The sequence below is a fragment of the Scyliorhinus torazame genome, chromosome 12 (assembly GCF_047496885.1).
Source record: "Scyliorhinus torazame isolate Kashiwa2021f chromosome 12, sScyTor2.1, whole genome shotgun sequence".
Taxonomy (NCBI): Eukaryota; Metazoa; Chordata; class Chondrichthyes; order Carcharhiniformes; family Scyliorhinidae; genus Scyliorhinus; species Scyliorhinus torazame.
This window is the reverse complement of record NC_092718.1, coordinates 216982329-216998266: the sequence shown is the minus strand read 5'-3', so window position 1 is coordinate 216998266 and position 15938 is coordinate 216982329. Positions and strand designations below refer to the sequence as shown.

The 15938-nt window shown below is 45.6% G+C and overlaps 1 protein-coding gene across 5 annotated transcripts in view; it reads left to right on the top strand.

Moving 5' to 3' along the window:
- The window catches only part of bcas3 (BCAS3 microtubule associated cell migration factor), a 1250799-nt gene that overhangs the window by 973515 nt on the left and 261346 nt on the right, over window positions 1-15938 (top strand). The window lies entirely within an intron of this gene.

The following is a 15938-nucleotide window of genomic DNA, read 5'->3' as shown; positions in this document are numbered from 1 at the left end:
TGTCATGGGTTAATCATTGATGTATCCATCTGCAGCCCAAGATGTGTGAATTACTTGCTGTGTGCAGATATTGACTATTTTTTGACACCCTGAAGAAAAAGCTGTGAATCCAACAGAAGCATTGTCCAGAACCATCAGCGGAATTCTCCTGTGGCATGATTCTCTGCTCCACCGGCAGCGCACCAACAGTGTGGGGTTGCCACAATGGGACATCCCATTGGCCCGCTGCCGGTGAAGGGCGCGCCGCACAGGAAAATGTGGCTCGTGAACCGCCCGATATCTTTCCTATTTCCTGTTCAAAGAGTGTGTGCAACTCTCTGTTCTCGAAAACAATAACTTGTCATTTATAACATTCGTCCTCCACCAAATATGTCTTTGAACCCAAAGCGTCTTCCTTAGAATTCCCTCCTTGAACCACACCACCTTTCTACCTCTATTTCCAGCTTCATTAAATTCCTTAAAACCGACCACTTTGGTCAGCTTTTAGGGCCACCTCTTTGATGACACTTGTGTGAATCACCTGCGGACATTTTACTCCATTATAGATGCTATATAAATGTAAGTTGTTGCTAGAGGACCTCTGTAATGTCCTATAGCACCCCTAATGTGTCTTAGAGGAAAGGAAAGATGCCAAGTCGGAGGCAGAAGAGGGTTTCAGGGGAGATTGTGTGAAAGCTCCAATGAAAAGAGATGTTTCTGAAAGTTAAGAAAAGTAATTTTTGAAGACTTCCAAAGACAGGAGAGCCGGATGGGTCACCTGCCAATGAAATGATGGTGAAGGTTAATTTAGAATTGCACAGCAGTGTGGTGTCGAAGAAGCGAGGACATGGTGAAAAAGGCATCTCTTTCATCAATGTAGCAACTTGTTAAGATATGGAATGCACTGAGTGATGGAATCTGTCTCAGTAGTAACTTCCAAAAGTGAGTTGGGTATATATTTGAAGAAGAAACGTTTGAAGGTTTGTGTTGAAAGAACAGCGGACTGAGACTAATTAGATAGTTTTTTTCAAAGAGCTGGCTCACACTAATTCTGGGGCTACTACATCAAGGGCTGCGTTTTTCCATTCAGTTCAGGACCCAGGCACAGGACCAAATGGAAGTCCCACACTTACTGGAGTGCACCTGACAAAGTGGCCTTCCTCACACCCGCAGGCAGGCTCCCGAAGCTGCTGGCCTAATCAGAGAACCAGCTGTTTTGGAACCTCAGCAGCCTCACCAAGGCAGTCGCTGCTGAGGCAAATCGTAGAATCTCTACAGTGCACAGCGAGGCCATGTGGCCCATCGAGTCAACACCATAGGCCCAATCCCCCCTTCCTATTCCTGAAACCCCACCCTAAGTGGCAATTTAGCATACCAATCCACCTAACCTACACATCTTGCGACTGTGGGAGGAAACCGGAGCACCCGGAGGAAACCCACGCACACACGGGGGGGAATGTGGAAACTCCACACAGACAGTCACCCGACGAAGGAATCAAACCCGGGTTCCTGGTGCTGTGAGGCAGTAGTGCTAACGACTGTGCCACCATGCCGCCTTTTATGGAACACCTCCTCAACCTGGAGCCACCCCCTGTGTATTTAAAGTTGAAATTATGGGGGCAAAGCCATTAGGCCGCTTGACGTTCAAAGTAGCCCTCTCCGGGAGCATCAATTGTGTCATGGGTGCACCCTTTCTTGCTAGCAGCCCGCTCTTTGGGGCATGAAGACATGGAAGACAGCGGAGCGAGAGGCCACTTTGCCAGTGGCCTCCCGACTTTAAGAGGCCATTCTTAAAGTCGGACTTACTTGGGTCCGTACTCAGGATCACTGGCTGCCAGCTTCACAGTGTGGGAAGCAGAAAATCATCCTCGCCCACCATGGGAAACTTCCCTGGCAGTGGGAATGTGTCAGGGAGCTCTCTTACCACTCGCCCCCGCCCCCCCCCACTATTTTCTTGGCCCCCACACCACAGACTGGAAAATTCAGCACTAAGTTACAGTGTGACATTGTTGGGAAGAGGAAATAATTATCTATAATTGCAGCTCCAGTTGCTATCTATTTATTCCCAACTGCAAAGTGCATGTGTAAACCTGAGGATAGGACCAGACTCGGCTGTGATACTGCATAGTTGAAAAGTGTCCAGAGGCTCGAGGCTCACAAAAAAAATGACCATTTGTGTAATGTTCTGGAGTCAGCGACTGTGAAATTATAGCACAGCCAAGAGTAAATGCCTTCAGGGCGGAGGGTTAAGGGGAGAAAACAAAAAGACTGATCTGGACATACACAAGATAGCAGGAAGATGTCTATTCTTCACAATTCAGCCATCGTTGATGGTGTACAAGTTCAATTCTTCACTTGCAAGTGACATAACAAACTGACACACAGGACCTTTAATGACATAAATTTTGGGGAACTGAGGAGTAGTTTCAAGTCGGAAGTCACCTGTTGGCAATTACTGCAAATGATATATGCCAGCTTTAAACAAACTGCCCTCAGCTGAATACTGGTTCATGCATCGGTCAGACAGTCTTCATTTCCTTTTAATTGAGTTAAGATGCCCGAGCAGAGAGCTGGACCAGGCAGACTGAAGCAACTCAGTTAGAGAGATAAACAAGTATCTGTTCGACTTGCATGACACCCAGCTTCAGAAGAAAAGTCTTTGCGCAGAAGGTGGAAACAAATCATTCCTCTGCTTTGGGCCTCCTAAATCGATCATAAAGAATAAAGATAATTGTGATGTATGGATACAGGATTCTCTTGAGTATAGAATGGCAGACTACAGTAACCCAGTGTTAAATGAATAAAATATTTCGGAGTCTGCTTCAAGAGTTCAGTTGCAAGCAAAGTTCTTCAGGCACTGTTCAAAACTAAGCACTGTGCTGGAGGGATTTGTAAAAACTTTCTGACCCTACTCTTGGCTCATGTTTGAATAGTAGTTCAGTTATCCTACATTACTGAAGTGACTACTTCAGTGTACTCATTGGTTGTAAAACACCTTAGGACATCTTTGATGTTGTGAAAGGCGTTATAGAGATGCAGTTTGTGTGTTATGCTGTGCTTTAAAGTTTACAAGAGCAAAATACTGCGGATGTTGGAAATCTGAAATATAAACAGAAAATGCTGGATAAACTCAGCAGGTCTGGCAGCCTCTGTGGAGAGAGAAACAGCGTTAATGTTTTCAAGGTCAATGAACTCAACGTTAATCGTGTTTCTCTCTGTAAAGTTTATGTCTGGCTCAATCCACAGACCTGTACTGAGCTAGCCAGTCTCAACTGGGTAGAAGTGGGGAATGTTGCAGTTGAACCCAGCACTGTCAGCCCTGGGGGGGGGGGGGGGGGGGGGGGGGGGGAGCATTAGCTAGGTGTGTGTACCCCTGATCTAGAGCTGGAGATGTATCATCCAACAGATCTTAGACCATGTGGTGCTAACTGCAGCTGTGGGATTCATACTCTGATTTTTTTACTTGCAGAACACTGGCCCAGAAATACTGCTGGCCAACCACCCAGTCAGTGACCCTGGACATCACTGGAGTTTACAGGGTCAGCAAATAGGTTTCTAAATTTTATATAAGGACCGTCAGGTGCTGATTGTCTGTGGGAATGTCACCGGCCATAAATCACACCCACCACACCCCATCATCAGAGGTTATCCAACTCTCACCGAAACCTCAGCCACCTCTCACAACTCATAATCAGTAAGTTGTGACTCTGGTTTGCACACCTGGGGCGAAATTCTCCGGTATCGGAGCGATGTCCACCGACCGGCGCCAAAAACGGCGCAAACCAGTCGGGCATCGCGCCGCCCCAAAGGTGCGGAATCCTCAGCATCTTGGGGGGCACAGATCCCGGACGAGTGTGGCGACGCTGGACATTGTCCGCAGCCGGCACGCCAGATTCCTGACCACTGGGACCACCATGTGGCTCGCGCCGTCGGGAACTGGGCCCATCAGGGGCGGAGCATCACGGGTGGGCCAGCTGACGACGCGCCAATGGCCTTGCGAACGCGTTCAGCGCGTGACCCGATGACACCAATTGGGAGGGGGCGGAGCATTGCGAACTGGCGTCAAACCGGCGCCTGCCCGGATCCAGCGTCAGAAGCCATTCTCCGTCTGATCGCCAATCCCGATACGGAGAATCCCGCCCCTGTGTTTTTTTCATGAACACAGGACATCCCAAAGTGCTTAACAGCCAATGCAGTATGTTGGTAGTGCAGTAACTGTTGTAATGGAGGAGACACAACAACCAACTTGCACACAACGAGCTTCCACAAACAGCAATGTGTGAATAACCAGATAATGTTTTTTGTGATAGGATTGAGACTAGGGCTTCGCAACTTAGGTTTGTGTTGAGTTTTTAATCTAATAAAACATCCCAGAGCACTTCATAGGAGCGTAATCAAAGAAATATTTTATATGAAGCCACATGAGATATTAGGTCAGGTGACCAAAACATGTGGTCAAAATAGATTTTAAGGACTTAATGGTGGAGAGGGATAATGGGGTTTTTGGAGAGAATGCCACAGCTCAGGGCCTTGGTATCTGAAGGCATTGCTGCCACTGGTGGACTGCTGAAAATTGGAGATGCACAAGAAATAAGAATCAAAGAGGCGTAGAGATCTCCGAGTGTAGGGCTGTAGTCTGGACAAGCAGCCAGTGTCTGATAATTTGCCCATGTGATCCCGTCACATGTAGTTTCTTTTCAGTGAATAATTACTGTCAGAAGCGAAGAAAACAGAAGCGGCGAAAGAGATAGGGTCCACATTTTGCCACACAGTGGGGCTGGGGCGGGGGGTAGTAGCTTTCTCATTAAAAACAGCATTAAGTGCAAACTTTGTTCACAGGTCATGCCAGAGCCATCAGCAAAATAAATCAACAGCTTGTGACTCTGATTTACAGACCAGGTTTGTAGACTGCTGACAGCGACCTTCGTAGCACCATTGGTGGCTTGCCAAAGGTTAAAGTTCACTGCTTGTAATAGGTTCTGTACCAGAGCAGTCTCTCAGTTTGTTCCTGTGTTAGTTTTAACATTACTTTATTAGATTTCACCTCTAATGCCTCTAATTGTGTTAATTGTAATACCCGAACTTCCTGACTTACAAACGATGGCAGTTTACTACAAATGAAATCAAGTTAGTTATCTTGAAGATGAAGATCAGAAACTGGTGCAAGTTATTAGAGGAGCAGGCAAGTAAAAGGCAGCTAAATGAGATACAGATTCAATTGTGCAAAACTGACGTTAAATCAGTCTCTTGACGTTTCCCTACACCCCACAGCCCCCTCACCCACCATTCCATTTTCACCCCTTCTGCCCTGAGGAATTTGTCTATTGAGCAGTAGAAGAGAGTAGTGGCCAGGAGTGCTCCCTGGGGAATGGCTGCTGCGACTCTTGATTTTAAGGTATAGGGAACATTCCTCTGTGTAGTTTGCAAATGTTTTAAAATACATGTTTTATTGGAGTTTCATAATTTTTTGCAAGTAACCACAACAAAATTTTCAAAGCACAACTGGTACTGTACAGAACAAATATTTCTGCAAATGTAAGAACGAGCAAGACAGGATAAATTCAGAACAATTGTCCTTAAGAATGAGTGCCTGCAATTTTAACACCAGATCAATCAGAAAATAGGAGAGGACGGATAAGGTCATATAAATAAGAAGAGATAATATATCAAAATGCACACCTTTATATATAGAGATCGCGACTTGTAATATGGCTCATGGGAAACCTTGCAGGAGCAGGTCAGACAACACAGAGCCTATAAATTTGAGATGGGGTCCCACACTTTGTGGAATGTATCAGACTTAGAAAGGATCACAGAGGGCAGGAATTCCATAGGGATGCACTCCATGACTATTTTATGCCAGTTTTAAACTGAAGGGTACTGATTCAGGAGCAGAGGATATTTTTACGACCTGCAAAGTTAGGATATTTTCATAACATCAATAATTCTCCTTTCTGGAAGACGTGGAATTAGGAAGAAAGGATCAGATTCTAAGGCCCTGTCAGATATCCTCTCAAGCTCCTTAACTACACCAGACCAATAGGATTGAATCTTGACACAGGTCCATAGGCATTGTGTATAATCACCTCGACTACCAGGCACTTTAGGCACATCAGGGAAATAGCAAGATCAAACCTGTCTCAAACCCGGAGTGATATGCAAGCATGCAGTATCTTGAACTGAGTCTCCTTCATTATGTTGCATACTGAAATTTCATTGGCATTATCACAAATACTACCTCATGTCCCTTCATCAATATTAGTTGCCAAGTTTCTTTCCCAAGACTGCAAGGTACCCAATGTACTAACACAGGATCTAGAACACAAGGTATCGTAAAACTTGCTAATTGACTGTCTAAGATTTACAGGAACATAGTTTAAAATTTGATAATGTCATTGTATAGACCACCAGAAGAAAAATGGAATAGGATTTTCACGCCATATTCGGGCATTTACCACAACACACCTACCCCATCTCAAGTTACATCAGAGGTACCAGAACACCCCGGAAATGTTCTACTCTTGGATAAAAGACCTGTCTGTACCAATACAGGATTTAGTCAACAAAATCCAAAAGAATCACAACCACATTAGTTCTCAGGGACACTCCTCAAAATAGGTGAGCACATAAGGCCATACTGGCATTACCATGAGGAGATAAACTCCTCATCAGAGAGAAGAAAAAACCCACCCATAAAGACCTAAATTTCCACCCACCACCGGCAATGGCGAGACTCGGTTCTGTCATGATTAAAGAGAGGATACCTAACAACCAATATTACCATTGTAAAGATAATTGTAAAGATAACGGGCGATCTGACCCCGGGGGGGTGCCCCCACGGTGGCCTGGCCCGCAATCGGGGCCCACCGATCCACGGGCGGGCCTATGCTGTGGGGGCACTCTTTCCCTTCCGCCTCCGCAACGGCCTCCACCATGGCGGAGGCGGAAGAGACTCTCCCCACTGCGCATGCGCGGGAAACTGTCAGCGGCCACTGACACTCCCGCGCATGCGCCGCCCGGGGATGTCATTTCCGCGCCAGCTGGCGGGCAACAAATGCCGTTTCCGCCAGCTGGCGGGGCGGAAATCCCTCCGGCGTCAGCCTAGCCCCTCAATGTCGGGGCTCGGCCCCCAAAGATACGGAGCATTCCGCACCTTTGGGGCGGCGCGATGCCCGTCTGATTGGCGCCGTTTTGGGCGCCAGTCGGCGGACATCGCGCCGTTGGGGGAGAATTTCGCCCATCATGACTGAAAGTCCCTGAGATTCTTAAGGATAAGACATTAATTTCAGTGCTCAAATGTTAACACCTCCTAATAAACAGGATAACAATCATAATGATCTTTATCATTGTCTTTATTATTGTCACAAGTAGGCTTAGATTAACACTGCAATGAGGTTACTGTGAAAATCTATCTCCTAGTCGCCACACTCCGGCGCCTGTTCGGGTACACTGAGGGAGAATTCAGAATGTCCAATTCACCTATCAAGCACATCTTTCGGGACTAGTGGGAGGAAACCGGATGTATGACAATATAAAATCAGACAAAAAAACAATATGACAGGGAGAAAGTCTGAATTTAAAATTTCAACAAGCTGCAGATTGTCAGTCCAAGTCCTTGCCTTCAATAAATTATGGACTTAATGGAGGCCGAGGCACTAGCCAGATTATCAAAAGACGTAACAAAATCGTCAGATACCTCCCTCAGAGTTGCAGGATAATGCAGAGCCATCATTCATTCCAACTGCTTTGGGCGGTTTCCAAACTTCATCAAAGCCTCGGCTGTTTTGCCGCTGAACAGTCCTGGAAAAATAAGATCCTCGCCCCTTCATGGATCCAGGTTCCATCATGCCTCATCGCCTCCAGAACCTTCTGGCAATCTTTGACATTGTGGAATCGAATGATTATGAGTCTGGGACATTGATTGTTCCAAGGTCTCAAAGACAAGATATGGTTCGCCCTTTCTAATTTGAAACACACAGCGTTCGCATCCAGCTTAAGGAAGCGTGGTAGCCAACTCTCAGAATTTAACAGGAATTTTACCTTCCACTCCTTCTGGCAAACCGACAACACAGACATTCTTTTTCTGGCCTTGATCTTCCAATTCAGGATAGGAGCAGCGAAGTGTGCCCCCGGCTGCGTCAGCTAATAATAATAATCGCTTGTTGTCACAAGTAGGCTTCAATGAAATTATTGTGAAAAGCCCCTAGTCGCCACATTCCGGCGTCTGTTCGGGGAGACCGGTACGGGAATTGAACCCGCACGAACTTTACGGCACGAGCTGCCGTAAAGGAGTTGTTTGTGGGGTCATATTGGAGGGGGGGGGGGGGGGGGGGTGGTTGGGTCAGACCGAAGAGAGCGAGCAGGGAAAGTCGGACTAGAGAGATGGCGGCAGGGAGGGCCGAGTCAAATTGGAGGGGTGGGTGGATGAGATTGGAGAGAGGGGGGAGCGGTGAGGTTGCACCGGAGGGTGGAAGGGGTCAGAATGGAGGGGGAGAGGGGGAGGGCAGTTGAACCGGAGTTGGGGGGGCTGCTGTAATTGTCAGACCGGGTTGCACAGTGAAGAGGAGGTTGAGTCGGGCGAGAGAGGATCGTTGATGGGGGGGGGGGAGGCGGGGGTCTGCGTGTTTAAATAGTTACTCTGGAGTTAGAAGTGAGTTTTTTTCCTCTAACTTTTTCATAATAACTATCAGGGTAAAACCGGCAGAACCATCTGAAGTTAGCGATTGAAATCACTTCTGGATGCAATCTATTGGCCTCGGGACGCAGCGAGCAGGTAAATCACGCATGATGTTTCTTGTAAGATTTACCAACCTCATCACACCTCGCAAGATCTAACGAGATCTCGCGAAGTGTGTCACGATCTGGATCTGGATCCCACCATTGAGGACGGGATTCAGATTTGCATATTCAAGTGAGTAGTTAGTCATGGTTGCGTCGGAGTTACCAAAGGCGCGTGATCTAACCACCTCACCTCGGAGACCCGAACAAGTGTCGTTTAGCACTGTTTCCACAAATGTGGATCAGGCGTACTGGCACCTGGGGGTGTCTCTTAGGTGATCATGGGCCCCTGGGTGGTCTAGCTCTGGACAAGGTGGTACCCTGGCACCCACGATGCCACCCAGGTACCATGGCACTTCCAGCCTGGCACCCTGGTAGTCTCACCGGAGCCCCTTGCAGTGCCACCCTGGCAATGCCAGGGTTCCCAGATAACACTGCAAGAGTGGCTGGAAGAGTGCCAAGGTGCCCAGGTGGCATCTTTCCCGTACCTGGGATTGGGCTCAGGGTGCCTTGCCCTTCTGAGATGGGGTGCAGGGGGCTAGATCACCCCCTAATTATTGTGTTGGGGTTCCGGAGGTCACGGTGGAGGGGGCCTAGAGATCGGGCATGCCCCAATTTCTTCCTGCTCTGGCGAGCTGGGCCCATTAGTGCAGGAAGTGAGCCTAAGTGCGGCCTGGGCAGGGCGTTCCTCGCCTAGGCCCAGAAATGAAGCAGAGTCCCGTTTAATAGCGGTCGTTCTCAATGCTGCAAACGCCCGACATGGGACTCTAGTTCAGTTCCATTAAATCGCACCCCATGTTTGACAAATTCATTCATGTTTTGTAATTAATAGGATAGATAAAAGGGAGCTACTGGACATTACATGTTTCGATTTGCAAAAGGAATATGATAACATGCCGCGCAAAAGGTTAATACGCAAGACAAGCACTCATGACGTTGAGGGCAATATATTGGAATGGGTGGAGGATTGGGTAATGGACAGGAAGCAGAGGGTAGGGATAAATCGGGCATTTTCACGTTGAAGTTCCCAAGTGAAACTTCAAGTTGACGTTTTCAAATGAAATACTACAAGGATCACTGCTGGAGACTCAACTATTTACAATCCATATTAATGAATTAGATGAAGAAACCAAGCAATGTATCCAAGTTTGTTGATGATTCAAAGCTCGGTAGGAATGTAAACTGTGAGGAGGATACAAAGAGTAGCAGTGTAAAGGTTTGGTAATAAGAATAGAAAAGGAAAATTATTTTTTAAAGATGTGAAATTTTTAAACGTTGAGTTCAGAGAGACTAGGGTGTACTCTTACAAGGAACACAAAAGGTTAACATGCAGGTACAGCAAATAATTCAGAAGACAAATAGCATGTTGGTCTTTATTACAAGGGCCTGGAGTACACAACTATCAAAGTCTTTCTAGATTTCTGTAGGGCTTTGGTGAGACCCAATCTGGAGTACAGTACGTAGTTTGGTCTCCATATCTAAGCAAGGATGTACTTGCCTTGCAGGTGGAATCCAGAGATATGGGGAGTGGGAAGGAATGTGAAGTTGAGGCAGAAGATCAGCCGTGATCCTTTTGAATGTGAAACCGGCTTGAGGCTCCAAATGGCTACTTCTGCTCCACTTTCTTACGTTTCGCTCTCAGTGAGATCTTGGCTTCAGCTGCTTTGTTGTCAATGAAAATTCCTTGAAAACCATAAAGAGAAGGAAATTGTAGGTTGAGTGCCTTTGAAAATCTGCATTCTAGTTATCACACGGCTTTGCCATTTCCAGAGCTACTGAGTGGCTCTACAGTGAGGCTGATGTTGTCCCTGCTGTTTTGGAGCTGCTGCAGGATGTTTCCCAAAGCATTGAGGCTGGGACGGAAACTTCACCCCATGCTGGCAGGAAAATTGATGCTTTCATTAAAGTTCTGCAGAGTCTATTATTTTGCTCGCTATAAAATAGGGGCTACTTTGAACTTGTCCTCTTCTTTAATAACATTAGTAGTTATCGCCTCCACATCATACAATACAGAAATACATAGAAATAATTGTACATTTTTTGTTGAAAATTAGCACTTTGGTGCCCAGTTTACTTTTTAAACCACTCAGACTGTCGAATCCAAAGCTAAGAAGGGATTTTCAATCTGACCGCACTTGGCTCTCAGAAACCAATAGTCCCTCTTTCCCCTGTCTCCAAATGGCTTTCAACCTTATCTAAACTTTAGACTGGCTGGTCTCCATGAAATTGAGTTTTATGCCGCCCTGCTGTGTTGACTATTTGATATTTAAGGTTCATTTGGGTAGGCCATTGACTATTGTAACAATGCAAATGTTGTCCCTCTTCCTTATTTAGCCTGACCCCACACCAGAATGTTTCAGGATGTTTGATCATTGTACTACAGGAGGATACTTGATATAATTAATATTAAAACACAACTTTCAAGTTACATTTTACACTTGAGGGGTCAGATCCACAGGGCAACCACATGCTGGGAATGCGAATCAGAAGTCAGATGATACATTTAGGTTGCTTGAGACAATGAACATCCGTTCTGAAACCACCCAGTGAATCTTCACACATTAGGCACTGGAATGTCTTATCCTTTTTGATCTTGGCTGAAGTGATTTTTAAACAGCCAGTTTTATTGGCAGGTCAACCTCTGGACATCAAAGGAATCAAGAAAGAAATTCTTTAATGACCTATCCAGAGGGAAACAAAAGATATGACAAATTGATGTTCCTGCTCAGTATCTAAGTCCTGCTGAGCGAAACAGATTGGACTCTCTGCCAGTCTGCCTCAAAACGAGAACTAACCAAGCCCAGAGCAAGTGTAGATCCAATTCTATGTTGGGACTGACCAAACAGAAATGCTGCTTAGCCCACAAACTGGAACAAAATGGCATGGTTTATTATTCTTTTTATTACAGCAGGCCTTGAGAGTTCTGGCTCTCTGATCTATGCTGTCAATTACACAATGTTTATTTACACAGGATAAAGAGGTTTCAAAGATTTGCACATTCAGCCATTGATACTTCAAAGAGTCTGGATGATACTTTTATTGGGCTGGAGGAAAAAAAGAGTTCTTTATAAAGTGGAAAGTTATCTTTGACTTTTTTTAAAGCTTTTTTTTAAACACATCCTATTGTCACTGTACAATGTATTAGTTCTATGTGTAGTGGGTAAATGGGCACGGAAGCACCATAGTTTTGCCATGGGGTTGGTTGGAGGGGAATACACTGGTATGGGTGGGTGGGTCATTGCCACCTCTAGTCTTTTACCAATCACCTTATATCTGTGTCCTCTGATTACTGACCCTTTTGGCACTAAAATAGTTGATCTGTATTTACCCTATCAAAGCCATTAATGGGGCAGAATTTTACAGCCTCAAGCCATTCAAAGGTCCATTGACTTTGGTGAGACCATAAAATCCCACTGGTTTAAAATTCCACCCATGATTTTGAAAACTTCCAACAAATCTCCTCCTCACCCCTGCTCTAAGGAGTAGAGCCCAAGCTTCTCTCCAGTCTCTCCTCATCCCTGATACCATTCTACAGCACCTTTAACATAGTAAACTATCCCAAGGCAATTCAGGAGCGATTATCAATCAGAATTGGGCACTGAACACATAAGGAGATTTTAGAACAGATGATCAAAGAACTAGGTTGTAAGGAGGAAGACTGACAGTGAGGGAGGTTTGGAAAAGGAATTCCAGAGCTTTAGGGCCTGGCCCTGAGTTTGAAGCTTCGCGATTGATCTCTGGTTCCCTCTATTAAGGAGGGAAAAATTCTGCCAAATGTTCCCATTCCTGGATCACTGCTCAGTGACTGCTTTGTTTGTAGAAAACCTGTGTGGATGTCAGGATCAGGCTCAGCTGTGGTTGAGTCTCGCAAAGATCAGAAAGCACATCAACATACTACCACCCAGGCACATGAGGGAAGAGTGGGCCCCTTGGGTCAAGTATGGAATTTCTGCCAGCTCTTTGTACCCAGCAAGAGCCAGCACCTGACGGAGAGGAGGGAGAATTGTTTTTCTTTTAAGAATAACTGCGTGAACTAACTGCTATTCCTTTTAATGTTTTTTTAAAGACCTTGATGAGGCAGCAGCTCAGGAGTAGAAGTGATGACAAACTATTTATTCATGCAGAGGGCAGAAGAAAGCAGGCAGTCACCGGGCACATAAATAGAGTTCATGTAAAGTACAGAGATCCAGAAACCAAGGACCATCCAGTTAGAGCTTCTGTCATATGACTGGCTGCTTATTCAAGGTGCTGTTCCTCGTCAAGGCTCATCAGTTTGTTGATGGTCTAGCACTGCCTTCCCACACAGTGCCAGGAATATACTTGAGCCAAAAAACAATGACTAAAAAAGATTACCGCGTATTATCCTGCGCTGAGCAGAGTCAAGCCCTTAATTGTAATTTTGTTTCATCATGGGATGTGAGTGTTACTGGCAAGGATGTCATTTGCTGCCCATCCCTAATTGCCCTTGAGAAGTTTGGATCGTTTCCGAGGTTATGATCAGGAAAGGCCTTATTCTGTGATACGGCGACCTGAAAGAAATCAGCTGTGAGTAACAACTCTGTCGGACCCTCAGTAATGGCCTTGGTGAGACCCTCTGTAGCAGCCTCCGTGCAAGCCTGAGAAAGATAGTAGTTAAATTAGAAACCACAGCTAATCAATTATAAAGTGCTTGCAGTAACGAGAAAAATCCCTCGTTGCATTTAATACTTCAACACTGAACAGCTTTTCATTAAAAGAAATGAATTAACTTCACCAACAAACTTTGAAAATAAATCTATTTTCAGTGAATAAGTTTGGGTGAAGTTTAACGGCGACATTAAGTGGAAAAATGTTTAGAAATAGTGTCATTTTGCAGCAGAATGGGAAAGGGAGAATCTTTTCAAAACTAACAATATAATCATGTATGCCTCACACAAAATCCCTCACACAATACTGAACTCGCTGAGCTACAGAATCATTGCTTCGCACTAAGGTGGGTGAATAGACTGTTTATTTTGGCCCTTGAAGCCTCAGTGCTAACCATTATGCTACCGTGCTGCCCTTTCATGCAGTAGTTACTTTTCTCTCTGAAGTCTAAGGCACCCCAGAATAAGGGCAGCATGGTAGCACAGTGGTTAGCACTCTTGCTTCACAGCTCCAGGGTCCCGGATTCGATTCCCGGCTTGGGTCACTGTCTGTGTGGGTTTCCTCCGGGTGCTCCTGTTTCCTCCCACAAGTCCCGAAAGACGTGCTGTTAGGTGAATTGGATATTTTGAATTCTCCCTCTGTGTACCCGAAAAGGCGGCGGAATGTGGCGACTAGAGGATTTTCACAGTAACTTCATTGTGGTGTCAATGTAAGCCGACTTGTGACACTAAAGATCATTATTATTATATCTCAATCGGAAACAACAAGCCATAACCTCTGAGCTCCTCAGTGTTAGATTGGTGGGGTGCCCCAAAGATGAGCTGGGGAATCCTGTTTGAAATTTCCAGATGACGGTTTGCACGACATTCCTTGACTGTCAGACCCCTCCTCCAAATGTCTGCCCTCTCCACCTCCCCGGTTAGCTGACAAACCTACCTTCCCCCTTAATGGACCTCTGAACCTACCTGATGTCTGGCAGCAAGTGATGTAAAAAAGGGATATGGCCTTGCTTCCGATTCAGTAGTTCTCGCCTGGCCTAAGTTGGAAGGTCAGGCGAGACAGGATAAAAAAGGTTAAAAGGTAATGAAATATGAACAGGGAGAAAGTCTGACTCTGACTTCCACAAAGGTTCGGGTAATTTTAACAAAATTTAAAGGAGGGGGAGAGAAGGAATTTCAGAAGTTTGGTGTAGGAATTCCATAGTTTTGTGCACAGGTGGCTGAAAGTATGACCGTCAGTGATGGGGTGCAGGATGTACAAGAGCATTCATGACACCCACGAGAAAGATCAAAACCTCAGTGTGGCTGGCATGAAACTCCCAGGTATAATCAATAATCTGCTGTTTGCTGATTTTAATTATGGAGTTGCTGAGGTTGCAGTACTTAGAACATAGAACTTACAGTGCAGAAGGAGGCCATTCGGCCCATCGATTCTGCACCGGCCCTTGAAAAGAGCACCCCACTTAAGCCGCACACCTCCATCCTATCCCCGGAACCCAGTAACCCCACCTAATCTTCTTTGGTCACTAAGGGCAATTTAGCATGGCCAATCCCCCTAACCTGCACATTTTTGGACTGTGGAAGGAAACCGGAGCACCCGGAGGAAACCCACGCAGACACGGGGAGAACGTGCAGACTCCGCACGGGAATCGAACCTGGGACCCTGGAGCTGTCAAGCAACAGTGCTACCCACTGTGCTACTGTGCTGCCCCGTACTTGGCCTCATTGTTTCCTCGTGTGTTTTCCTTAATTAGCGATTACCCAGTGAACACCCTGCCAGTACTCACTACCGACCCTACATGAAGAATGGCCAAATAGCTGAGGTACCGAAGGATACCCATGGACAGCATTGTGACGCTAATCTTTAATTTACCCTTTCTCTTATCATACTTTTTATTCTTAATTATTATGATAAAACAAGTTTTTAGCAATGCTGCTGAAGTTTTGTATTGTAACAGTTGGTGCTCAGCATATGGCATCCAGCACAATGGCAAACTCTTCTCAACTGGCCATTCTGGAGACGCCAACTTGACTCATTTGCAAGCGTTCTCTGGTCAGGAAATACTGAGCTTTATATTCACACCAGACCAGATGTTCATAATCTAGGCTGATATTCCACTGCAGTATTTATGGTGAGAAGTGCCATAATTCAGGTAAAATATTTAGCTGGCATTTACCTGTTTAGGTAGATTTCAGAGATCCCACAAACTTGTTGGAAGTGGTTCAGGGTGGTTTGCTGGTATTATGCTGCCCAAACATCCTTCCTGAAACAGTACCACCATAATCCAGGTTCACTGGTCACTTATTTCATTATTGATAAAAGCAAATTACTGCAGATGCTTGAATCTGAAACCAAAAAGAAAATGCTGGAAAATCTCAGCAGGTCTGGCAGCATCTGTAAGGAGAGAAAAGAGCTAACGTTTCGAGTCCAGGTGACACTTTGTCCAAAAGGGTTCGCTCTTTTCTCTCCCTACAGATGCTGCCACACCTGCTGAGATTTTCCAGCATTTTCTCTTTGGTATTTTATAATTGACCTTGGGTTGTTACTGATGCTAC